This window comes from Ranitomeya variabilis, chromosome 3 (assembly GCF_051348905.1).
Source record: "Ranitomeya variabilis isolate aRanVar5 chromosome 3, aRanVar5.hap1, whole genome shotgun sequence".
Lineage (NCBI taxonomy): Eukaryota > Metazoa > Chordata > Amphibia > Anura > Dendrobatidae > Ranitomeya > Ranitomeya variabilis.
Genome location: NC_135234.1, coordinates 182823656 through 182851255, shown reverse-complemented (window position 1 = coordinate 182851255; position 27600 = coordinate 182823656). Strand labels below are relative to the sequence as shown.

The following is a 27600-nucleotide window of genomic DNA, read 5'->3' as shown; positions in this document are numbered from 1 at the left end:
GGGTCCTCAAGGATGGATGCTGAAGATTGAAAAGATGGGCCTGCCACCTCTTCATCCACACTTACAGGATCGATCACAGCCTCCGATTCCGACCCGGTCTCCCTCTCTGTGAGGTTAGACTGTGTTCTGTTAATAAAAGGCAAAAAATAACATTTAAATTTTTAGGGCCATTGTTTAATTACTAGTGTTGAGCATTCCGATACTGCAAGTATCGGGTATCGGCCGATACTTGCTGTATCGGAATTTCCGATACCGAGATCCGATATTTTTGTGATATCGGGTATCGGGTATCGCAACAACATTAATGTAATAATGTGTAAAAAAGAGAATTAAAATAAAAAATATCGCTATACTCACCTGTCCGACGCAGCCGGGACCTCAGCGAGGGAACCGGCAGCGTTGTTTGTTTAAATTTCGCGCTTTTACTTGGTTACGTGAAGTCCCGGCTTGTGATTGGTCAGGGCGGCCATGTTGCCGGGACGCGGACCAATCACAGCAAGCTGTGACGAAATTACGTCACGGCTTGCTGTGATTGGTCCGCGTCCCGGCAACATGGCCGCCATTAACCAATCACAAGCCGTGACGTCACGGGAGGCTGGACATGCGCGTATTTTGAAAAGCGCGCGTGTCCAGCCTCCAGTGACGTCCCGGCAACATGGCCGCCATTAACCAATCACAAGCCGGGACGTCACGGAAGGCTGGACATGCGCGTATTTTGAAAAGCGCGCGTGTCCAGCCTCCAGTGACGTCCCGGCAACATGGCCGCCATTAACCAATCACAAGCCGGGACGTCACGGAAGGCTGGACATGCGCGTATTTTGAAAGCGCGCGTGTCCAGCCTCCAGTGACGTCCCGGCAACATGGCCGCCATTAACCAATCACAAGCCGGGACGTCACGGGAGGCTGGACATGCGCGTATTTTGAAAAGCGCGCGTGTCCAGCCTCCAGTGACGTCCCGGCAACATGGCCGCCATTAACCAATCACAAGCCGGGACGTCACGGGAGGCTGGACATGCGCGTATTTTGAAAAGCGCGCGTGTCCAGCCTCCCGTGACGTCACGGCTTGTGATTGGTTAATGGCGGCCATGTTGCCGGGACGCGGACCAATCACAGCAAGCCGTGACGTAATTTCGTCACGGCTTGCTGTGATTGGTCCGCGTCCCGGCAACATGGCGCCGTGACCAATCATAAGCCGGGACGTCACTGGAGGCTGGACACGCGCGCTTTTCAAAATACGCGCATGTCCAGCCTCCCGTGACGTCACGGCTTGTGATTGGTTAATGGCGGCCATATTGCCGGGACTCGGACCAATCACAGCAAGCCGTGACGTAATTTCGTCACGGCTTGCTGTGATTGGTCCGCGTCCCGGCAACATGGCCGCCCTGACCAATCACAAGCCGGGACCTCACGTAACCAAGTAAAAGCGCGAATTTTAAACAAACAACGCTGCCGGTTCCCTCGCTGAGGTCCCGGCTGCGTCGGACAGGTGAGTATAGCGATATTTTTTATTTTAATTCTTTCTTTTACACATTAATATGGTTCCCAGGGCCTGAAGGAGAGTTTCCTCTCCTTCAGACCCTGGGAACCATCAGGAATACCGTCCGATACCTGAGTCCCATTGACTTGTATTGGTATCGGGTATCGGTATCGGATTGGATCCGATACTTTGCCGGTATCGGCCGATACTTTCCGATACCGATACTTTCAAGTATCGGACGGTATCGCTCAACACTATTAATTACACATCTGTGAGCTATATTCACAAAAAACACATACACACAACCTCAGATCAGCACAACATCTCCTTCTCTACTCCAGTCTTATCTCAGTTTCACACAAGAATATACACGATTTTTCTTGGGGATCACCCCAAATGTTAACAACACTATCACAACACATCATAATGTCGCATACCATTTCAAGCTACAACAAAACCATGAAGAGCCACCTCTTCAAACAATCACAGAACATCCAGTAACAACCCATCGAACAAACCACTGCATGAACATCTAGAATCTCGCCTACTACATTCTCACCCATCCCTTGTAGTAGGTAGTGATGCTTGGCGGCCAGGGTCCTCTCTCCTCCAGGACCCTTTTTGAATTTATGCTTGTTTACATTATTGTTTGCAATATATTTACACATCCTTACATGTAATTCGCAATGTAATAACCCTAACAAAAAAAAATTACTAAGATTGCTTATCACTAAAAATGTGTTGAGAGGTTATTACTTACTGCCTAAGATTCATACTGACATCCAAAAATGAAAGACGGTCATAGTATATATATTTCCGCTTCTTGAGTGGGGCTGATGACCCACTTCTTGACCGCTGCTGTCTTTCACGCCGGTATTGGTCCCGGATGCTGCGCCATCGTGTCATGACATCATCCACTGTAATTACATGGTCACAAATATTGTTCAATATCATTCTGAACATAGCTTATTCCAGTTGGCAGTGATATATTATTCTTAGTTTAAATATTTTTTGTTCTTGCACCATTATTTCAAGGGTGCTGCAGATGTTAAAGGGGTTACATGCAGTGGTCTATATATCGGTCACAGTTGGAAACTTTACAGTCACAGACTGGTACAGAGGGGAGAGAACCCTGTTCTTGCAAACATACATTAGGTCATATTTTGAATGTGAAATAAAAATGCCTTATGCAATAATTAGCCTAATGTGACAATTTATGACAAATAAAGACAAGGGGCAACACCCCTCTGGACGAGGTATGAGTCCAAAGAAAAATTTAGAAGCACAACATCAAGATTACCTATGTACATAAACACTTTGGCATGTTAATCAGCTTTTGGAATTGGCAAAAATGGCCCTAAATGACATAGATATATGAAAATGATTGGTCAAGTAATCATGTAGGGAAAGCATCTTGGAAAGGAAAATCTTGGGAATACATGAGTGTACTTACATAGACTTGTCTGCTCCGCACGTGGCCGTTGGGCATAATCAGGGAATAGAAGACCACAGATGGCCCTCCAAGCTGCCTCTTTCCTGGCCCGGTTTGAGTAGTTGGGATCCCGCTGGTCCCATATTTCTGGCCTTTCTTGGACCAGGATGAGGAGCATGTCAACATTAATTATCCTGGCCATGATGCATTCCACTCTGTGGAGGCGACCACCAGACTTCCGGGATGTCTGTGTGGCTTTTTCAGCTAATTAGCATGTCTGGGATTCATGTTTGAGGGCTTGGCTCAATTCCTTGCACCTGGCGATGTCTGGAGATTTCTGGCGTATTTCACGCAAGTCACACTGCTGGTCCGTGTGTAATCCGTATTTTTCTCGCCCCCATAGACTTTCATTGGCGAGTTTTTTGCGCAATACGGTGACAAACGCAGCATGCTGCGATTTTGTACGGCCGTAGAAGACCGTATAATACGGATCAGTAAATTACGGCTGATAGGAGCTGGGCCTTAGAGAATCATTGGGCTGTGTGTTATGCGTTTTTTACGGATGTATTTTCTGCGCTCATACGTCCGTAAAACTCGCCAGTGTGAGGCCGGCCATAGGCAACATCTCTATTCCCAGCGGATAACACAAAATCCACCCATTCTTCTCCTTCTCTCTTCACAATGAACCTTGTACATGCTCATTAGATGCTTTATTACAAAGGACAGTATCAGAGTCAGTCTATAGCTGCTGTGGTACATATGGATTTCCCAAACGAACAGAAAGTGCGAGTTTAAAATAGCCCCAATAGTTAATGTGATATATTTTCATTTTTTATGAAAAAAAAATTGCAAAAATTAAAAAAAAAAACATTTAATACAAAAACCTGATTTAAGCAATAGGTCACTTTGTGATGATATGTTCTCTTAAAAAATTATATGCCATGCACTATTTACATTTTTTTTTACACTTTAAATTAATAGCCCACTTTTGTAATTAAACAGTGTCATACGTCAAAGGCTTTTATCTTACTTGCAGTTTGTTAAACAACCTAGAAAAATGATCATTAATATTTTGACATGACATGCTATTGTATGAACATACAGTCATGACTGAATGTGTTGGCACCCTTTAACCCCTTCATGACCTTGGGATTTTCCGTTTTTCCATGTTCGTTTTTCGCTCCCTTCCTTCCCAGAGCCATAACTTTTTTATTTTTCCATCAATATGGCCACATGAGGGCTTATTTTTTGTGCGAAGAGTTGTACTTTTGAACGACATCATTGGTTTTACCATGACGTGTACTAGAAATGGGAAACAAATTCCATGTGCGGTGAAATTGCAAAAAAAGTGCAATCCCATGCGTGTTTTTTGCTTGGCTTTTTTACTAGGTTCACTAAATGCTAAAATTTACCTGCTATTATGATTCTCCAGATCATTATGCGTTCATAGACACCAAACATGTCTAGGTTCTTTTTTATCTAAGTGGTGAAAAAAATTGTCAAACTTTGCTAAAAAAAAAAATTGTGCCATTTTCCGATACCCATAGCGTCTCCAATTTTCGTGATCTGGAGTCGGGTGATGGCTTATTTTTTGCATGCTGAGCTGACGATTTTAGTGATACCATTTTGGTGCAGATACGTTCTTTTGATCGCCCGTTATTGCATTTTAATGCAATGTCGCAGGGACCAAAAAAATGTAATTTTGGCGTTTCAAATTTTTTTCTCGCTACGCCGTTTAGCGATCAGGTTAATCCTTTTTTTATTGATAGATCAGGCGATTCTGAATTGGCATACCAAATATGTGTATGTTTGATTTTATTTTTATTGTTTTTGAATGGGGCGAAAGAGGGGTGATTTAAACTTTTATATTTTTTTTATTTATTTAATATTTTTTTAAACTTTTTTTTACTTTTGCCATGCTTCAATAGCCTCCATGGGAGGCTAGAAGCTGGCATAGCCTGATCGGCTCTGCTACATAGCAGCGATCATCAGTTCGCTCCTATGTAGCTTAATTACAGGCTTGCTATGAGCGCATTCCACAGGGTGGCGCTCACAGCAAGCTGGCATCAGTAACCAAAGAGGTCTCAAGGAGACCAGAAGTGGTAGTTAAATGCCGCTGTCAGCGTTTGACAGCGGCATTTAACTAGTTAATAGCAGCAGGTGGATCACGATTCCACTCGCCACTATTGTGCGCACATGTCAGCTGTTCAAAACAGCCGACACGTTGCGGCTTTGATGTGGGCTCACTGCCGGAGCCCGCATCACAGCAGGGGATCTGACCTCTGACGCACTCCGAGGTCAGAAAAGGGTTAAATTGTTCCAGAAAAGGAAGTATTTCTCCTAGAAAATTAATTCAATTTCACAAGATTTGTTAAACAAATGTTTATTCCTTTGTGTGTATCGGAACAACACAAATAATAGAGAAAAAAGGCAAACTGAACATAATTTCACACAATTTCAAGGAGAAATACTTGATTTTCTGGAACAGCTTCAAGGGTGCAAAGACTTTCAACCATGACGGAGTTTGCTCTTGATAAGAACATAATTTTGCCTCTATACAAGTCACTAGTGCAGCAGCAGTTGGAATACTTTGTATCATTTTGTGATCCAGCATATATAGTGGCGACTAAAAGCTTTAAACTTTTTTAAAGTATGATTACTCCTGTCTGGTTGTTGTGATGACATTCTCCTGGTGATTTTAGTAAACCGAAAGCAAATGGTTGTCAGCTATAATGATAAAAATTGTGTTTGCCATTGTTTTATCCTTTTTTTTTGTGTTAGTTTTCAACATGTGCTGGACCAAATGTGCATTTTTTTTATGGTTAGTCGAATTTTGCCTAAAATTTTTTTATTTTTGTTTGTGTGTTTTTCTGTTAAAGCATGGCAAAGACAAGGACAAATTTATCACCAGATGTCAGAAAGCTTATTATTCTGAGAGTAAAGTCAGGCAAAAGCCAAAAAGAGGTAGCTATGGAATTCCTCAGAGTCAAGTGTCAAGTATAATAAAGAAAGAAAAAGAAGGTTCTGGAACATCTGACAAACCTAGAAGTGAACGACTACGAAAAACTTACTCCAAAGTTGATCACATTATTAAGAAAATGTCAGTATCTAATGTCCATAAATGTGCTGCACAGATTTCGCTCAAAATGAACAAAGAATGTAAGTCAAAGTGAGTCGCCATACTGTGTTGTGAAGAGAAGTAGGGTTGAATGCATGAGTTCCAGTTAAATATTTAGAATTGAGAGTCATCAGTGGTTGATACCTTTTGAGTTCCAGTCAAGAAGCCTTTCATCTCTGCAAAGAACTGGAAGGTCCGATTTGAATTTGCCAAAGAACACAGCCAATGGAAAGAGTCTAAGGTGTTGTGGTCAGATGAATCCATGTTCAATCTGTTTGGTAGTGATGGCATGCACTATATTTACCGCCCAATTGGAAAACGTAATGATGTAAGATACCAAACACCTACAGTGAAACATAGTGGCGGCAATGTCATGATTTGGGGCTGCTTTTCTGTATGTGTCATTGGCTCTCTGCATAGAATTGATGGAACTATGAATGTTATCATGTACAAGGATATACTGAAGAATGTAATGCTGACACATGATAAAACCAAAGTAGGCAGGGTCTGGAAATTCCAGCAAGACAATAATCCTAAGCACAGATCTAAATTAGTCAAAAATTGGTTAGCTAAGAAAAATATTCTCCTGTTGCAATGGCCAAGCCAATCACCTGACTTATACCCTTTAGAGTACCTTTGGGATGAGTTAGGAAGACGAGTTGGGGCCCATACCCATAGCAATAAAGATGAATTGTTTGCAAATTTGTAAATGGAATGGAGCAAGATCCCTCAGGATGTCTTGAATTCCCTAGTGACTTCAATGCCCCTTCGGTGTGGTGCAGTAATTAAAGCAAGAGGTAATACTACAAAATACTAATTTATGGCATTGTAAACAATGAATTACTCTCTATGTTGTGATCAATAAATAGTATATTAAAAACTTTTGGAAGTCGGTTTTCTTTAATTAAATGACCATACCTATATTCTAAAGCATTTTGATTAAAATTAAAGCCTTACATGATGACAACTTCATGCACTTTTTATCACCTTTATGACAAGGAAAATGGCATCACAATAACCAGACAGAAGTATTTTTAAAAATAATGCAAAACTTTTCATCGCCACTGTAGCTGAGCTGGACATACAGCAGGTGCAAAGAAGGGCGATCAAGGTTGTTAAGGTGAACCTGTCAGCAGGATTGTGCACTAGCGAGTTTTACGGACGTATGAGCACATAAACTACGTCCGTAAAATACGCATAACACACGGCCCAATGATTCCCTATGTCCCAGCTCTTATCAGCCGTATTTTACTGATCCGTATTATACGGTCTTCTACGGCCGTACAAAATCACAGCATGCTGCGTTTGTCACCGTATTGCGCAAAAAAATCGCCAATGGAAGTCTATGGGGGCAAGAAAATTACAGATTACACACTAATGGAGAGGCATCAATTATGACACCTATCCATGATTAATCCAATAGTACGAAATGGTTAAGAAAACACACACACATTATTACAAAGTCCTTTAATGAAATAAAGACACAGGTTGTTGTAATATTTTATTATTCTCTTAATTTAGCTGAAGACCCTCGTTCTGTGAAAAAGTAAAAATAACAAATCAACAATATCTCATACCTTCCGATGATCAGTCACGTCCCACGAAGTAAATCCATCTGAAGGGGTTAAATCATTTTACAGCTAGGAGCTGTGCTAAAGCACTCGCTCCTGCCTGTAAATCCCCGGGTACTGAATGGAAAGCAGGGTGATCTGTAGTTACCTTGAGTTGCGGTGATGCGCCCTCTGCTGGATGTCCTCATGAACTGGAGCCTTGGAAAAGTTCTCACGCTCGAGTTCATATGAGGACATCCAGCAGAGGGCGCATCACCGCAACTCAAGGTAACTACAGATCAAACTGCTTTCCATTCAGTACCCGGGGATTTACAGGCAGGAGCGAATGCTTTAGCACAGCTCCTGGCTGTAAAATGATTTAACCCCTTCAGATGGATTTACTTCGTGGGACATAACGACGGAAGGTATGGAATATTGTTGTTTGTTTTTTTAACTTTGTTTCAGGACGATGGTCTTCAGGTGGATTAAGAGTCTAATAAAATATTACAACAACATGTGTCTTTATTTCATTAAAATACTTGTAAATAATGTGTGTGTGTTTTATTAACCATTTTGTACTATTGGATTAATAATGGATAGGTGTCATAATTGACGCCTCTCATTATTAATCTGGCTTAGTGTCACCTTACAATTGCAAGGTGACATTAACCCTTCATTACCCCATATCACACCGCTACACGGGAGTGGGAAGAGAGTGGCCAAGTGCCAGAATAGGCGCATCTTCCAGATGTGCCTTTTCTGAGGTGGCTGGGGGCAGATGTTTGTAGCCAGGGGGACCAATAACCATGGACCCTCTCTAGGCTATTAATATCTGCCCTCAGTCACTGGCTTTACCACTCTGGTGGAGAAAATTGCGCGGGAGCCCACGCCAATTTTTTCCGCCATTTAACCCTTTATTTTACAAGCTACAGTGCCCAAATTTTGCACATACACACTACTAACATTAACTGTATGTAAACCATGTCTCATATCATGTCGGGTTTGTGAAGGAGAAATGAAAAGCCGGCAATTGAATTACTGGCTTTTCACATATATTGCGCTGAATTAAATATAAATACAGAATATATATATATATGTGTCTCAATGACATATATATATATATATATATATATATATATATATATATATATATATACTGTATATATGTTTTAACGAACATTTGAGCACATAAATCCATTAGATGCCGGTTTTGCAAGCCTGCGAGAAAATATCGCAGTACGGATGCCATACGGATTACATACGGAGGATGCCATGCGCAAAATACGCTGACACACCCTGCCTACGGATGACATATGGATCACTATTTTGGGGACTTTTCTGCGTATTACGGCCGTAAAAAACGGACCGTATTTACATACACTGAGTGTGAGGCCGGCCTTATACTGATTAAAATGATACCTTGGTTGGTGAAATCCATCTTGTGGTTGTTGTTTAATCTGTATCTGTATTTTTCAGGGGGGGGGGTTAGCTGGTAATACTATAGGCATAATACTTTACTTGCTAGTGTGCAGGTGCCACCGCCGGTGCCATTTTGTTCAATGTAAATTTATTTTTTCTAAACACAACATAGTATATGCAGTATGTAAAATAGGGGGCAGGTCGCTGAAGAATCAGTGACCAGTCAAAAGCCCATACAGATGAATATGTAAGCAGAACACCACATAAAGCCCAGTCCACATCCCTGCCCACAGGCTGCCCTGTAGCATGAGAATCTCATTAACTGAAAACTGAAAATACAGATTAAACAACAGCCACAAGATTGATTTCATCAACCAAGGTATGATTTTAATCAGTGTAACAGCGCCAATCTGCCAGTGTCTGTAGTTTACTGAGCAAACTCCTTCTGACAGGTTCCCTTTAAGGGTATGTGCACACGTCAGGATTTTGTGCAGAATTTGTGCAGAATTTTCCTGAGATTTTCCTGAGGAAAATCTGGCACCACTCCCAGGAAATCCTTGTGCGTTTTTTGTGCGTTTTTTGTGCGTTTTTTGATGCGTTTTTTTGTGCGTTTTTTGTGCGTTTTTTAGAACACATAAAGTTGGTTTAAAAAAAAAAACCTCCCATGAGGTCATTTCCTGGTCCAACCCCTCTTCTCCATTTTGCTTCCTTGTTGGATTCAACATGCCGCACCATCGTCTTACTCCACAACAGAACCGGCTACTGTTGCATACGGCACTGCTTTTGCTGCACCACCACAGCGAGCAGGTAGGATAATGTCATTAGATGTGAACACTTTGCGTATTAGGCTGGTTTCACACTGTGTACAGCAGCCCGTTCAACACATACGTTTACGGGCTGCTGTAACGCAAGTGCTGACTTTGGCACATCGCTAGCGCCGATAGAGCATCTGCTAGCTCTATCAGCGCTAGCAGTGACAGACACGGCAACGCTGCAGTCCGAGTCTCGGGGTCCGACCGTCACTCAAATGACGGCACATGGCTTGCGATGCGTCCGACATAGGAGTCAATGACGGCGCTAGCAGACTACGTTTCATCGCGTTACGCAGCGGTGTAACGAAATCCGGCTAACGGACTGGGGGAACGCAATGTTAACCCAGCCTTAGGCTGCGGAGATGCCGAGTTTGTGACGCTGCGGATTGGCAGCAGTTTTCCATGCGTTGTACAGTTCCATGTAATAATACATTCTATATTCTCCCATAGGAGCAATCTCGGAGAAGAAGGAATAGCAGACGTCAAAAAAGGATGTGGGTTCATCCCATTATTCAGGAACGGGAGGAAAAGGGACACTTCCATGTTCTTTACCGGGATTTAAGGAGGTAAGATATAGGGAGAAATGGTATATTGACAGCTGATTTTATTTCTTACTTTTTATTGCTATATACAACGTACTTTATGTTTAAAATGTGTGTTTAAAATTATTTGATTTTATTTAATCTTTTTTTTATTTTTATTTTCAGGTTTCCAGATAAATTTACTCAGTTTTGCCGGCTTTCCATTGAGGCATTTGATCGTCTTCTAATTCTTCTTGGTCCACACCTCAGTTATGAAGATACGGTCATGCGAAGAGCAATCTCTGCAGAGGAAAGGCTGCTCATCACCTTGCGGTAAGGCCTTGCTGCGAGTGCCCCCCTAAATGCTGACACAATGCTGCCAGTTTCCCTCTTAATGCTGCCGCAATAGTGCGAGTGCCCCCATAATGCTGCGAGTGCCCCCATTATGCTGCCACAATGCTGCCAGTTCCCCCATAGTGCAGCCGCAATGCTGCCAGTTCCCCCATAATGCTGCCGCAATGCTGTGAGTGCCCCCATTATGCTGCCACAATGCTGCCAGTTCCCCCATAATGCTGCCGCAATGCTGCGAGTGCCCCCATTATGCTGCCACAATGCTGCCAGTTCCCCCATAGTGCAGCCACAATGCTGCCAGTTCCCCCATAGTGCAGCCGCAATGCTGCCAGTTCCCCCATAGTGCTGCCGCAATGCTGCGAGTGCCCCCATTATGCTGCCATAATGCTGCCAGTTCACCCATAATGCTGCCGTAATGCAGTGAGTGCCCCCATTATGCTGCCACAATGCTGCCAGTTCACCCATAATGCTGCCGTAATGCTGCGAGTGCCCCCATTATGCTGCCACAATGCTGCCAGTTCCCCCATAGTGCAGCCACAATGCTGCCAGTTCCCCCATAGTGCAGCCGCAATGCTGCCAGTTCCCCCATAGTGCTGCCGCAATGCTGCGAGTGCCCCCATTATGCTGCCATAATGCTGCCAGTTCACCCATAATGCTGCCGCAATGCTGCCAGTTCCCCCATAGTGCTGCCGCAATGCTGCCAGTTCCCCCATAGTGCTGCCGCAATGCTGCGAGTGCCCCCATTATACTGCCATAATGCTGCCAGTTCCCCCATAGTGCAGCCGCAATGCTGCCAGTTCCCCCATAGTGCTGCCGCAATGCTGCGAGTGCCCCCATTATGCTGCCATAATGCTGCCAGTTCACCCATAATGCTGCCGCAATGCTGCCAGTTCCCCCATAGTGCTGCCGCAATGCTGCCAGTTCCCCCATAGTGCAGCCGCAATGCTGCCAGTTCCCCCATAGTGCTGCCGCAATGCTGCGAGTGCCCCCATTATGCTGCCATAATGCTGCCAGTTCACCCATAATGCTGCCGCAATGCTGCCAGTTCCCCCATAGTGCTGCCGCAATGCTGCCAGTTCCCCCATAGTGCTGCCGCAATGCTGCGAGTGCCCCCATTATGCTGCCATAATGCTGCCAGTTCCCCCATAGTGCAGCCACAATGCTGCCAGTTCCCCCATAGTGCAGCCGCAATGCTGCCAGTTCCCCCATAGTGCTGCCGTAATGCAGTGAGTGCCCCCATTATGCTGCCATAATTCTGCCAGTTCACCCATAATGCTGCCGTAATGCAGTGAGTGCCCCCATTATGCTGCCATAATTCTGCCAGTTCACCCATAATGCTGCCGTAATGCAGTGAGTGCCCCCATTATGCTGCCACAATGCTGCCAGTTCACCCATAATGCTGCCGTAATGCAGTGAGTGCCCCCATAATGCAGCCGCAATGCTGCCAGTTCCCCCATAGTGCTGCCGCAATGCTGCGATTGCCCCCATTATGCTGCCATAATTCTGCCAGTTCACCCATAATGCTGCCGTAATGCAGTGAGTGCCCCCATTATGCTGCCACAATGCTGCCAGTTCACCCATAATGCTGCCGTAATGCAGTGAGTGCCCCCATAATGCAGCCGCAATGCTGCCAGTTCCCCCATAGTGCTGCCGCAATGCTGCGAGTGCCCCCATTATGCTGCCATAATGCTGCCAGTTCACCCATAATGCTGCCGCAATGCTGCCAGTTCCCCCATAGTGCTGCCATAATGCTGCCAGTTCACCCATAATGCTGCCGCAATGCTGCGAGTGCCCCCATTATTAGTTATTCTAAAGAATTTTTTTTTTCTCTCATCAGGTTTTTAGCTACAGGAGAGAGCTACACATCCCTGCACCTCCAATTTAGGCTAGGCAAATCCACCATCTCGCAAATTGTACGGTGCACATGTACCGTCATCTGGCAGACGTTGCAGCCCATCGTGATGCCTTGCCCAACCGAGGAGACTTGGCTGCAGGTTGCAGCTGGTTTTCAAACTGTGGCCAATTTCCCCAACTGCGTAGGTGCTGTTGATGGCAAACATGTAAGGGTTCAGCAGCCACCACGATCAGGATCAAGCTTCTTTAATTATAAGAAGTATTTTTCTGTGGTCCTGATGGCGGTGGCTGACGCACATTACAAGTTTGTTGCCATCGACGTCGGTGCTTATGGCAGTTCTGGGGACTCTCGGGTGCTGCAGTCATCACAGATTGGACTTCAAATTCTTCAAGATGGCGGCACGCTCCCAGCCCCAAGACCTTTGCCTGGTTCCACACATCCAGTGCCCTTTGTGATGGTATCGGATGAGGCATTTCCCTTAAAGCCCAACCTGCTTCGCCCATACCCACGAAGAGCACTGGATGATCGGCGTAGGATTTTCAATTACAGGCTGTGCCGTGCACGAAGATATGTGGAATGTACCTTCGGGATCATGTGTAGTCGGTGGATGATCTTTCACACTGCCATCCAGCTAGATCCGGAGACCGTGGACACTGTGATAAAGGCATGCTGTGTGCTCCACAACTATGCTCGGGAATACAGCACAGAGGTAGTTGAGGAGCCACAGGTGTCAGAATTAGTTGCAGTGGACAACTTTGGTCAAGGAAGGCAATGTAACTCAGGTGTGCGTGTGAGAGAAACCTTCGCAGACTACTTCATGAGTCCTGAAGGTGCCGTGCACTGGCAATACTCTTGTGCCGGTGTTGAGCAGCCTGAACTGCAGAGAAGATCGGATGCCTAAACCGAATCAAGGCCCAAGCCTGGACGTCAGCGATAACAGCAGAGAACATATGATGGCCAAACCCATACAAAAAAAGGAACCAGTGTGTATGGCAGAGATGATAACAACAGAGAAAATGCGAGGCCTAATCCCTATCTAGTGAAGACTATTTCCTAGCTACCAAGGACCCTTTTTAATCATCAATCTGAAAGCAAATAATCGTTAATAAATAAAAAAAATATTATTTGAATAATTATCGTTTCCATGGTTTTTTTTTTGTTAATATTGCTTCATCAGATCACATTATCCGGTCTTCACATTTGGTAATCATTCCAACTCAGAGTAGTATAACAAAACTTTTTTTATTACATTAAAAAATAATTTTATTACATAACAGAAAATGTTGTGAACATTATTAAAGGAAGATACATTAGCTGATGTAATATCCAAAAATCAATAACAATAAATTTTTTTCAATAAATTTAGATTTTTTTGGAAAAACCGTAAATAACTTATTCACATTTGGGCTAGAACTCTCATCACAGTAAAACATTTTCTACACTCCCATCTCTACTCAAAAAGGAGGAGACATCCAATCTCAAAAATTGTGATATTCCGGGTGGTATCCATAACCCGTAAATGAGTCATGTTGGGAGGAGAGACTGGAATTGGGTGTACTGGTACGATGGCCAGTTGCTGTAGGTCCATGTGTATGGCCATAACTGTAGGCCTCTACGTGGTCGGCCCTGTATGTTGCCGCCTGCCCATAACGCTGCGGTGCGGCTGCTGGTGGTGGTGGTGGAGGCACAATGGGGTTATTAAAAATATTAAAAATACCCATCATAATTTGTTGGGCTGGGGGTAGGGTGGATGTCCCATCAATTGCCGTTAACAGACAATTGGCTGCTGTCATGTACATTTGCTGCTTGTCCCGTGGCAGTGTTCTAAGGCGGTCTGCCAAAAGTGACCCAAATTTTTCTTGCTCATCCTGCTTTGCCGAATTGTCTAGCAGATTGAGCGTACGGCTTGTTAAGTTTTCTATTACTTGAGCTTGTTTAGACTTCTTTGGTGCCGCCCTTCTCAAAGCCACGGGACGGGCAGAAGCAGCCCCCATCCCCATGTGCCTCGATACACCACCACCAGAGTTGGCTGCAGCGTCCGAGGAAGTAGAAGCAGTGTTAGAGTCCAAAACTTCTCCCGCACGAGGTGCTATGTCACGTTCTCCAAAGGTATCGGTAACCTCTTGTGACCTTCCGGACAAAGACATGTCCCCCGGAGAAGCTTGGCTGCCCATCCTGCATTCTTCTACTTCCTCTCCAATATTGTCCTCCGTGGAGTCACCTAGGTCCGGAGGTGTTTGGGCACACACGTTGCTTTCAGTTCTGCAGACCAAAGAAAAAAAACAATGTTAAAAAAATAATATTTTCAATCATTATGTCAAGCTAAACAATTTTTATATATAAACTACCTCCTCAAACTCCGGCTTCCCAATATAAACTGCAGCTGGTCTGCATATGGCACCCGCTTCCTTGGCGGCGAGCTGCCACTCGGAGTCTTGAGGGACTTCATGAATCGATCTGTCACTGACCGCCACCTCTTCCTCACATCGCCCACTGAAATGAAAGAATTTAAATATAAAATATTACTAATCCCATTTCCTTACTTTTTCCAAAAAATTTAAGAAATCAATACTTACAAATTGTTGTTTGCCACTGTTTAGATAGATTTGGCCACTCAGGAAATAGAGTTGTTACAATCTTGGGCCAGGCATCACGCTTTGACCCCTTGTAATTCTCATGTGACCAATCATGTGTCAATCTGAAAAATAACACATTACAAGGGAAAATTTGTATTAAAATTTACAGTGAAAGAACAGAAATATACGGTTATCTACAGTTGCACAAAGACCGTGTGCAAGAAAATACATGTAAGTGAAGGTTTCTTGGGTCGTTACGCACAAAATTTTTCTCCCTGCTACTACGTGGCTGGGCTATATACTACATGGCCTGTGCTATATACTACATGGGCTGTGCTATATAAGTGGCTGGGCAATATACTACATGGGATGTGCTATATACGTGGCTGGGCAATATACTACGTGGCCTGTGCTATATACTACATGGGATGTGCTAAATAAGTGGCTGGGCAATATACTACATGGGATGTGCTATATACGTGGCTGGGCAATATACTACATGGCCTGTGCTATATACTACATGGGATGTGCTAAATAAGTGTCTGGGCAATACACTACATGGGATGTGCTATATACGTGGCTGGGCAATATACTACGTGGCCTGTGCTATATACTACATGGGATGTGCTAAATAAGTGGCTGGGCAATATACTACATGGGATGTGCTATATACGTGGCTGGGCAATATACTACATGGGCTGTGCTATATACGTGGCTGGGCAATATACTACATGGGCTGGGCAATAAACATGGGCTGTGCTATATACGTGGCTGGGCAATATACTACGTGGCCTGTGCTATATACTACATGGGATGTGCAAAATAAGTGGCTGGGCAATATACTACATGGGATGTGCTATATACGTGGCTGGGCAATATACTACATGGGCTGAGCTATATAAGTGACAGGGATATATAGTACATGGGCAGTGCTATATACTATGTGGCCTGCGTGATATACTATGTGGGCTGGGCGACATACCACGTATATCGGGCCACCATCTAGTGTGTGTGTGTGTGTGTGTGCGTGTATATATGTATATATATATTTCACTATTACATACAGCGCTAGATTGCAGAAAGGCCTGTAATTAAATTCCCGGTTTTTTATATCTCCTCTCTTCTCTTATATGGAATAAGGCTACGTTCACACGTGCATTGTGCGCCGCAGCGTCGGCGCCGCAGCGCACAACGCAAACTAAAACGCGGCAAAACGCATGCTAAAACGCTGCGTTTTGCGCCGAATGCGTCCTTTTTGGCCGAAAGTTGGACGCAAAAAAAATTCAACTTGAAGCGTTTCTTGCGTCCAACGCTTGCGGCCATGCGGCGCAAAACGCAGCACAACGCATGTCCATGCGCCCCCATGTTAAATATAGGGGCGCATGATGCATGCGGCGCCGCTGTGGCGCCCAACGCTGCGGCGAGGACCGCAAATGTGAACGTAGCCTAACACACAGTAAACCATGTCATTTTTTTGGAGGGGGACATATTTGGGCGCTAAAGCTATTAAAGGGTTAAATCACAGGAAAAAATGGCGTGGGCTCCCGCGCAATTTTCTCCGCCAGAATGGTAAAGCCAGTGACTGAGGGCAGATATTAATAGCCAGGAGAGGGTCCATGGTTATTGGCCCCCCCGTGGCTAAAAACATCTGCCCCCAGCCACCCCAGAAAAGGCACATCTGGAAGATGCGCCTATTCTGGCACTTGGCCACTCTCTTCCCACTCCCTGTAGCGGTGGGATATGGGGTAATGAAGGGTTAATGCCACCTTGCTATTGTAAGGTGACATTAAGCCAGATTAATAATGGAGAGGCGTCAATTATGACACCTATCCATTGTTAACCCTTGCACATTAAAAGGGTTAATAAAGACAGACAAATGATTTCAAAATTTTAATGAAATAAAGACACCCAGTTTTTGACCACATTTTATTAAACTGGTAATCCAAGGGTAAAAAAAAAAAAAAAAATTGATTTACAAAGGAACCGGTGCTAATGCACCTGTTCCCTTGTAAACATAACTGTACATGACATATTTCATCTCTGCGCAGCCTCAGCGGCTGAACGGAGATGAACAGATAGCATGAGAAAAAATTTCCCACGCTCCAGAGTTCATCTCCGGTCAGCCGGAGAGTCCGCGCAGCCGCAGTGAGTACCGAACGAGTTCACCCGAACAGCGCGAGCTGCCTTCGGGAGAACTCGGTATACAGTGAACGGGATCGCTTTACGATCCCGTTCATTGTATCGGCGGCCGCGGTTTAGAGCAGCCGCATGTTATGCGGCTGCTCTAAACTCAAGATCCTCGTGGGACACTCGTTTAATTGGATGCTGCGGAGGGTAGGTATACATTGTGGTTTGTTTTTTTACTTTTTTTCTGACGAGGGATTCGTGGAATTGGGCGTTTAGGTGAGTGCGGGTTTGTTTTTTTTTATTTATTTTAGGTGGCGATCGGCGGGGACAGGTATATATAATTTATTTCCACAGGTAACCACTGGCCACCAATGAAAATGAATTTAATGGACTATTAAAAAATAGGGACACGACAGGGGGATAATTTAATTTAGTGATTTTTACCACTGGCCACCAATGTAAACACTGGCCACCAATGTAAACACTGGCCACCAATGTAAACACTGGCCACCATTGTTTTTAATAAGGGGACATTTTGTGGGGGAAATTTGGTTACATTTTACTATGAAATTTAGGATGAGGGGGCCACAACAACATTTCGGGGACGGACATAACAGCAGGGACAGTTCGATGGGAAATACTGCTCCCATCGAGCTGAGCCTGCTGCAACGACTTGGAGGGAACAGACAAAGGCCGATGGGTGTAGTCTCATCGGCCGATGTCCGAACACACGCACACACACATATATACACAGACACACACACATATATACACAGACACACACACATATATACACAGACACACACACATATATACACAGACACACACATATATACACAGACACACACACATATATACACAGACACACACACATATATACACAGACACACACACTCTTATCACACTTATCATCTGCACCACATCCAGGCTCATGCGATCGTAGCACTCCATGCCGGCAGCTATAAGCAGGAAGACGGGAATGTGGGAGTTTCCGCTTCCTGGATTTTATGGGATATGCATGCATGGCATGATGGGATGGCCATTGTGTTGTCACTTCCTGTTTTACCGCAAAAATAACGCTAGAAATCCGCATTTTTTTATATGTTTGCGGATTTCTAGCGTTTCAATGCAAGGCTATGTGTGCGGGAAATCAGCGATTCCGCAAAATTGAGGCCATGTGCACACGTTAAGTATTTTTCGCGTTTTTTTCACGTTTTTTCCGCTATAAAAACGCGAAAAAAACGCTTACATATGCCTCCCATTATTTTAAGTGTATTCCGCATTTTTTGTGCAAATGTAGCCTTTTTTTCCGCGAAAAAATCACATCGCGGAAAAAAAAGCAACATGTTCATTAAAATGCGGAATTGCAGGGGATTCCGCACACCTAGGGGTCCATTGATCTGCTTACTTCCCGCACGGGGCTGTGCCCACGATGCGGGAAGTAAGCAGATTATGTGCGGTTGGTACCCAGGGTGGAGGAGAGGAGACTCTCCTCCACGGACTGGGCACCATATAAGTGGTCAAAAAATAAGAATTAAAATAAAAAATAGTCCTATACTCACCCTTGATGTCTTCCTGCCTCCACTGCACGCTGTCGCTTCGGTTCCTGTAGCTGATGTGCGGTGGAGGACCTGCCGATGACGTCACTGTCCTGTGATTGGTCGTGAGCGGTCATGTGACCGCTCACGTGACCGTGACGTCACGGAAGGTCCTGTGCGCACAGACCAGCTATAGGAAGACGAACGGACGCCGCTGATGAGATGTCTGGGTGAGTATAAGCATTTTTTTTATTTTTTGTATTATTTTTAAACATTCTATCTTTTACTATAGATGCTGCATAAGCTGCATCTATAGTAAAAAGTTGGTCACACTTGTCAAACAGTATGTTTGACAAGTGTGACCAACCTGTCAGTCAGTTTTCCAAGCGATGCTACAGATCGCTTGGAAAACTTTAGCATTCTGCAAGCTAATTACGCTTGCAGAATGCTAAAAAAACGCGAAAAAAAAGGAAAAAAAACGCAAAAAAAAAAATGCGGATTTCTTGCAGAAAATTTCCGGTTTTCTTCAGGAAATTTCTGCAAGAAATCCGCAACGTGTGCACATACCCTAATGAACATGTTGCTTTTTTTTCCGCGAATCGTTTTTTTCGCGGAAAAAAACGCAACGTTTGCACTATTTTTGCGGAATCCATAGAAACGATTAGGAACTATATGTAAGCGTTTTTTTTACGTTTTTATCGCGATTTTATAGCGAAAAAAACGCGAAAAAAACGCGAAAAAACCTGAACGTGTGCACATGGCCTAAAGGAATGTTTTTAAGGTAGGTTATCAAACTCAGGGTTATTTAGTTTGTACATTGTAATAAAATTGTCTCTAAACCGTAGTTTTTCCAAACAATGAAGGAACAGTACAGAGATCTTTCTAATGATCTTTTCACATCTAGGACTAAAACAATGACAAGGGGGCATCCTCTTTATCTAGAAGAAACAAGGTTTCTCCATCATCACAGGCAACGATTCTTTACTGAAAGAGCCATTAGATTATGAAACTCTCTGCCACAACATGCAATGATTAATTCACCAAAAAAGTTCAATGTGGGCCTGGATGCCTTTTGTCTAGACAAATATAACATTACAGGGTATGGGCACTAAATTCCATGATAGGATGTTGATCCAGGGAACTAGTCTCATTACCGTATATGGAGTGGGGAAGAAATGTTTAAACTAATATGGGCAATTAGCATCTGACTTATGGGATTTTTTTAATTTCTTTAGATGAACATGTTAGGTTTTAGGTTGAACTTGAATATGGTTCCATGGCCTATACCTCCAAACAGGTAAGATTTTTTTTTACCAAAATGTCCGCTATCAGCAGGCATGCATACATACACTATTCCAAAATGGCCACAATTACTGAACATATGTCATACCGCTCCAAAACGGCAGTGATCATGAAGCGCTTGTGATTCCACTCCAAAATGGTGGCTACAGCAATCAAACACACATTGTTTTATTCCGAAATGGCCTCTATCACAAAGCATGCATTACGCCACTCCAAATGGCCACAGTTACTAAGCATACATTGTGCTATTCCAATGGAATGTAATAATATGAAGTTACATAGTAACATAGTTACATAGGTTGAAAAAAGACCTAGATCCATCAAGTTTAAAACTCTGATGTTCTGTTCACATTGGCTGTACACTTGTGTATATACTTTTTAAGGTCAAATAGACCCAAACAGAACAGCAGAGTTAACCTTTCTCCACCAATTGTTCATGTTGTCACTAATTTAACTATAACCTGTAATTTTATGTGTATTGAGGAAATCATCCAACTCTTTTTTAAAAGCTGTTATAGTGTCTGCCATTACTACCTCTTGTGGTAGAGAATTCCACCTTCTGAATTATTCAACTGTAAAGAACCCTTTCCTATTTAGCTGTCAGAATCACCATTCTTGCACTCGTATTGAGTGCCGTCTAGTCCTTAGTATGGTTCTTGGATGGAATAAGTCATGCGCTAGTCCTCTGTACTGACCATACATATATTTATACATGTAAATGAGATCTCCTCTGAGGTGTCTTTTTTCTAAACTAAACAAGCCCAACTTTTCCAACCTCTCATCATATGAGAGGTCTTCCATCCCTTGCAATAATCTAGTTACCCACCTTTGAACTGACTCAAATTTCCTTTTCTAAAAGTGGAGCCCAAAACTGGATCCCATATTCTAGATGTGGCCTCACTAGTGATTTATAAAAGGGTAATAATACATTGGGATTATGGGATTTTATCTCTCTTTTTATACAACCTAAAATGTTGTTTGCTTTTGCGGCTGCTGCTTGACATTGAGTGGTGCTGCTCAGCTTACTTGTAAGCAGAATACCCAAGTCCTTCTCCTCTTCGGAAGTCCCAAGTATACTCCCATTTAATGTATTTGCAGCAATAGGATTACTCCGTTCTAGGTGCAATACTCTAGATTTACCTACATTAAATCTTATTTGCCAAGCGTTTGCCCATTTAGACATCTTATCCAGATCGTTTTGCAAAATTGTACTGTCAAGGTCAGAATTTAGTATCCTACATAGTTTGGTGTCAGCAGCAAAGACTGACGCTTTACTCTGTCAATCCCATCCAAAAGGTCATTAACCCCTTTCTGACCTCGGACGGGATAGTACGTCTGAGGTCAGATCCCCTGCTTTGATGTGGGCTCGGGCGGAGAGCCCACATCAAAGCCGAAACATGTCAGCTGTTTTGAACAGCTGACATGTGCGCGCAATAGCGGCGAGTGGAATCGCGATGAACCCGCCGCTATTAGCTAGTTAAATGCCGCTGTCAAACGCTGACAGCGGCATTTAACTACCGCTTACGGCCGCACGCCCGGGAATGCCCGCATCGCCGACCCCCGTCACATGATCAGGGGTCAGCGATGCGTCGGCATAGTAACCAGAGGTCTCCTTGAGACCTGTATGGTTACTGATGCCGGCTTGCTGTGAGCACCACCCTGTGGACGGCGCTCATAGCAAGCCTGTAATTAAGCTGCATAGGAGCGATCTGATGATCGCTGCTATGTAGCAGAGCCGATCAGGCTTTGCCAGCTTCTAGCCTCCCATGGAGGCTATTGAAGCATGGCAAAAGTAAAAAAAATGTTTAAAAAAATATGAAACAAATTAAAAAATTAAAAAGTTTAAATCACCCCCCTTTTGCCCCATTCAAAATAAAACAATAAAAACAAAAATCAAACATACACATATTTGGTATCGCTGCATTCAGAATCGCCCGATCTATCAATAAAAAAAAAGGATTGACCTGATCGCTAAACGGCGTAGTGAGAAAAAAAATTAAAATTGCCAAAATTATGTTTTTGTGGTCGCCACGACATTGCATTAAAATGCAATAAAGGGCGATCAAAAGAATGTATCTGCACCAAAATGGTATCACTAAAAACAACAACTCGGCATGCAAAAAATAAGCCCTCACCCGACTCCAGATCATGAAAAATGGAAACGTTACGAGTATCGGAAAATGGCGCAATTTTTTTTTTTTTAAGCAAAGTTTTGAATTTTTTTCACCACTTAGATAAAAAATAGCCTAGACATGTTTGGTGTCTATGAACTCATAATGACGACCTGGAGAATCATAATGGCAGGTCAGTTTTAGCATTTAGCGAACCTAGCAAAAAAGCCAAACAAAAAACACGCATGGGATTGCACTTTTTTTGCAATTTCACCGCACTTGGAATTTTTTTCCCATTTTCTGGTACACGACATGGTAAAACCAATTATGTTGTTCAAATGTGCAACTTGTCCCGCAAAAAATAAGCCCTCACATGGCCATATTGACAGAAAAATAAAAAAGTTATGGCTCTGGGAAGGAGGGGAGCAAAAAACGAACACGGAAAAACGGAAAATCCCAAAGTCATGAAGTGGTTAATAAAGAGGTTAAAAAGAATTGGTCCTAGCACGGTTCACCATGGTACCACACTGCTGACTATATCACATTTACAGAACGTACCATGTATGACGGTAACAGAAAACAGCCTGTCCGGCTCAAATGAAAAATAAAAGGTTCATATACAATCCTGCCCAGGTCAACACATATGGCACCTCTCTCAGGAGATGGCAGTCAGGAGGCTGCCTACCTCCACACAACACAAACCGAGAAAAAAAAGAATGACTGGATATTTATTTCCCCAGCCACACCCTTGAAGTAGATATATGGTGAGTAGGCATCCCACCCATCTCTTACCTACTCACCTAAAAACCCACCCATAACATAGCATGCTGAAAAGAAACATGGGTTTCTAGATCACGAAGGAAAGCAATCTCTGTGACACGTATCTCCCCTCACATACAGTGCCAGTGACACTGCCACATATTCCCCCCCTCAGCTCAAAGCCGGGGGCTTTGGCACCTTCATACACCAAACAGGGAATTCGGGAGAGGGCATCTGCATTCCTGTGTGATTTCCCGGGCCTGTGTTCTACATGGAACTTGAAATCCTGGAGGCCTAAGAACCACCTAGTCACCTGGGTGTTCTTACCCTTTTTCTTCCTTAATCTTCTAAGATCGGCATGATCGGAAACAAGTTTGAACCTTCGGCCTAGTAGATAATACCTCAATGTATCCAAGCCCCATTTTATGGCTTGACACTTCTCGACGATGGCGTAGTTCTTCTCGCATGACGAGAGCTTCCAGCTCAAATACATGATGGGATGTTCTTTTCCATTTACACTATTAACTAAGACAGTACAGCAGGATCCGGAAGCAGCTCAGCAGACTGAAGACAACTGGTAGTGGAGAGGCAGAGCACGAGTAAAGAGCAGCAGCAGGGATTCCAGAGGCAAGCCAGGAGGGAGCTCAGAAGCAGAAAGCAACAAAATACTCAGGCAAGGAGGATCTCCTGACCCAGACTTAAATTGCAGGACAGACAGGAAGTTCCAGGACTGGGTGAAGTACCAGACTCCATCTTGGACAAGAGCAAGACAGGCTCCATGGAACATTCGGAATCCTTACATAGACACAGGCACACATGTGGTTATAGTCTCTGGGTGGTTTATTGCGTCATAAACCAAAAAAAAAACAAACTGGTATCAGAAAACAACCTGTCTGGCTCAAATGAAAAATAAAAAGTTTATATACAGTCCTGCCCATGAATTTTGGCAAAAACACATATGACATCTCTCTCAGGAGCTAGCATTCAGGAGGCTTCCAGGACAATGATGGAGGTGGGGGAGAGGACAATGAGGAGGATTGGGATGTGAGGAAGGGGGACTTATATTGGGCTTATCAACAGGGGTAGGAGAATGTTAGATATCGATGTAAAATGAATTGGGTGATGGAGGAGGGTGCTAAGTCCCTGATAGTGTCCTCCTCCATCTCACAACTCATTATGATGCTATCAGGGACTTGAAATTTATTGAGGAGTGGGAGAGGAGAGGGTTAGATGCATAGGATATTTTATAATGAATTGAAAGGAGGGAGAAGACACTATCAGGGACTTATAATGAATTGTGAGGAGGCGGAGGATGCCCAGTACCTGATAATAGGCGGGGACCCACAAACATTTCTTGCACAGGGGCTCCAAGCTGTCAGTGTCTGACCTTGAATAAATATATGTATATATATATATATATATATATATATATATATATATATATATATACACACATATATACATACATACATACAGTGGATATATTTCCATCGCAATGAAAAATATAAACATAGAGGTGTGGGAGCCAGAAAAGAACTTTTGCTATGAGGGCCTGTGATTTCTATATATGCCCCTGCTTGCAGAGTGGTAATAATAAGGGCAATCTGGCCTATTGCTCGTAACCCAAGGCTTCGGGGTCCCATTGCTGGGCAGGGCAGGGCAGAGAGGGGGGGCAGACACTTTTCTTGCACATGGGCCCCAAGCTGTCAGTGTCCAGCACATGTGCACCTTGATATCTTTGAATGCCAAGTCCATCTATGCCCTCCATATTTATCCTACCCTAGCCACTGAATCTCACTCCTGAGGAAGCCATCTCTTGTAGGGATATGCGTGGGTTACCCTTTTGCCGTATGAGGCGTTTTCTATGAGTCGATTTGCCGGGGTGACTCTACACATTTCACTTTATTGCACATAGTTGTTGCTTATTGTCTTTTACATATTCTTTTTATACTGCATTTATTGTCTGCACATGTGCATTGTACCTTTCTTTTTTACTGAATACTACTTGACATCACTTTAAGGGTATTGTCCATTCATTCTTCTCTCGGATATACACCACATTCATGTCACTCTATTGGTCATCATGCTGGTTTTATGGGTTGTACCACAGTGCTAATTTTTGACCCAGGAAACCTGATCTGGCAAATTATGCTCAATTTTAAATGTTTATATTTGTCTTGTCTAAGCTTTTGTGTTTGTTACTTAATATGCAGCGCCCCAGAGTCCTGGTCGTTGCAGTACTGTGGCTCTGCCACTAAGGGGAGCCATGGTACGTTCGATGGCACTGAAGGAGTTCCTCCAATCAGGTATCACAGACACCAATATGTTTCACAGCAGGGCCTCCGGGGGGAGCTAAGGGTGCTATTCATTAGGCCACTCCCCACCATAGTGGGTAAACTGGGGGTCAGGCAGGAAGTTAGAAGAGAACGCTGACGGGATTGAACAGAGCAACACCCTGTGGCAGAGGGTGTTGTGAAGGGAGAGACTGTAGGGTCTCTGCCAGGGGTGGGATCCTGGCAGAGGCTTGGCATTGAGAGAACGTAACGGGACCGTGCCTGCTCAGCTTAGCGGCGGTGCCCAAGAAAGGACTAGAAGCGAGGCAGATTGTGCTGAGTGAGAAACGAGATCAAGCAGAAGGAGAATACCAGCAGGGGTTTTGTTGAAAGAGGCAGCACCCTGCTGAGGCGCAATACCGGTGGCCGGAACGCCGAGGGAGTGGATTAGAATACAGCTTCAAGCCATACTCCAAACAGCGGCAGGACAGTCGGTCTCAGGCGGGCTGTCTACCACATATCACCTATGAAGTCTTGGGGGGCAATTGCGGGAGAGGGGCGTCTCTAGGGTCCCGGAAGAACTCCAGGCCTACCTGACAAACGGGTGCCATTCCAACCTGAATACAGGGAAGGGGTGGATTACAGAGGAACATCAAATCGAGTTGTGAGGGAACTTAAGAAACAGACACAACCGTTGTGGGGTCACTTTCCGTGAGCACAGCAGGGAAGGACTACAACACATAGCGCTAGAAGGAAGGCACAGATCTCCACCTGAGAGGAGGACTCTGGAGGTGCCATTGGACCGGCTGGACTTGCGTAGCCTGGTGAACCGTGTTCTGGACTGAGGACTCAGAGATCTCCAGTAAAGAGGTAAAGAGACTGCAACCTGGTGTCCTTGTTATTTACTGCGACCTGCACCCCCACAACTGCACCGCTACATCGCTATCATTACTACCAACACCCACACCTTGCTTTTTACTGTGCGCCCCCCACGGCAGGGTCACGGACCGGGGCCTAGCCGTCGTGACAACCCCAGAAGCAGAGACTCAGAGGCCCGGTACCGGGTACCCCTCGGCCCTGCGGCGGTGGAGGGGGCGCTGCAGAACTTGGCGTCACGAACAGGATCTACTTAAGCCTGAAGAATCAGGTCATGTGTGCCTAGAGACTGTGATTTACTGTGCTAGGACTGTACTTTATTGTAAGACTGTGCTGCGCCATTAGCCGCCAGAAGTTCCCACCAAAAGACGCCGCCATTGCTACATCCAAGGGGAAGGAGGGCGTGTTATGGGTGGAGACTCCCAGTGTGGCGCGAGAAATGGCTACCGCCCCCTGCACTTCTGGTTGCAGAGGAATGGCCTGCCCCAAAACGGAAGAGAAACACTCCTTGATATGCAACAGCGAGGGGCTGGGGATGGAGCAGCCCGACCTCGGAGAAATGGCGGAGTTAGGTGCATGCACTGCCACCGACTATCGGGCAGCGACGATGAACGGCGAGTGCCTGAGCGAGGAAGGAGCAGTTCCGGCCTGCCCTTCTTCACCAACGATGGACCGGAAGCCTGCGGACCCGACAGCGGGGCTACGTCCACCAATCCTGACTTCGGAGTTAGAGGAGGAGGAACTACAGCAAGCGGAGCCGAATCCGAGAATCCTATTGGAGGAGCCGCAGTCCGGGCTGCAGCCGACTCCAGCACCCTTGTTAATGGACCGGAGCGACATCGGTGGAACCACATCAGGCGTAGGTACGGAAGACACCCCTGCCTCCCCGCTCGATCCCGCTCTCGCGACCGACCCCTCTCACAACAGTAGCCGCCTCTTCATGGCGGGAATGGTGGCATCATCCCCCGAAGTGATGAAGGGTCTGGTACCCCTGCCACCGACCGCAATGGGGGAGTTCCTAGATGTGAGCTCAGAGGGAGTGGTTCTCCGGTGGGAGGCCCCCCGGATTAAGTCGAATGGGGTTTGGAGAAGAAGCCACGCCGTTGCCGTGCTCACTTGGGAACAATATAAACAGTGCCTGATTTCCCAATGGAAAGACTGGAAAGAGATGGGGCAAGTCTCCGCTGCATTAGCCGTGAACCAGGGTCTGAAGCCTGCACGGTCAGGAGATATCCGCCATCGGAGTGCCCGGGAAGAGTGTGCCCGCAACGTTCGCCGATGTGGATCTGAGAGAGTGTCATCTACTACCTCAGCTGCGATCGAACTAAATGTAGCGGAGCTTACCAACATTGCCACCGCCCATATCATTGCAGCAACTGAGCTGGCAGCCAGGATCCGTCTTCAGGTTCAGGCGTCAAGTGGTCTGACTGCACTGGGAAGACCCACCGCGGACACTGGCGCTACAGTGGCCGGGGTCCCGGAACCAAAGCCACCTGAAGAAGA

The 27600-nt window shown here is 44.8% G+C and overlaps 2 long non-coding RNA genes across 2 annotated transcripts in view; both read right to left on the bottom strand.

The window, feature by feature from the left end:
• Positions 1-2246: 2246 nt before the first annotated feature.
• LOC143818055 (uncharacterized) overlaps positions 2247-27600 on the bottom strand; it is a 71294-nt gene continuing 45940 nt past the window's right edge. The window contains exon 4 of the long non-coding RNA XR_013224286.1: positions 2247-2394. This is a non-coding gene — a long non-coding RNA (uncharacterized LOC143818055). The remainder of the gene's footprint in view (positions 2395-27600) is intronic.
• Positions 14561-15177, bottom strand: LOC143818053 (uncharacterized). Its single transcript, XR_013224285.1, has 3 exons — positions 15112-15177; positions 14884-15028; positions 14561-14797 (listed from the first exon to the last, which is right to left on the bottom strand). It is a non-coding gene; the product is annotated as an uncharacterized LOC143818053 (long non-coding RNA).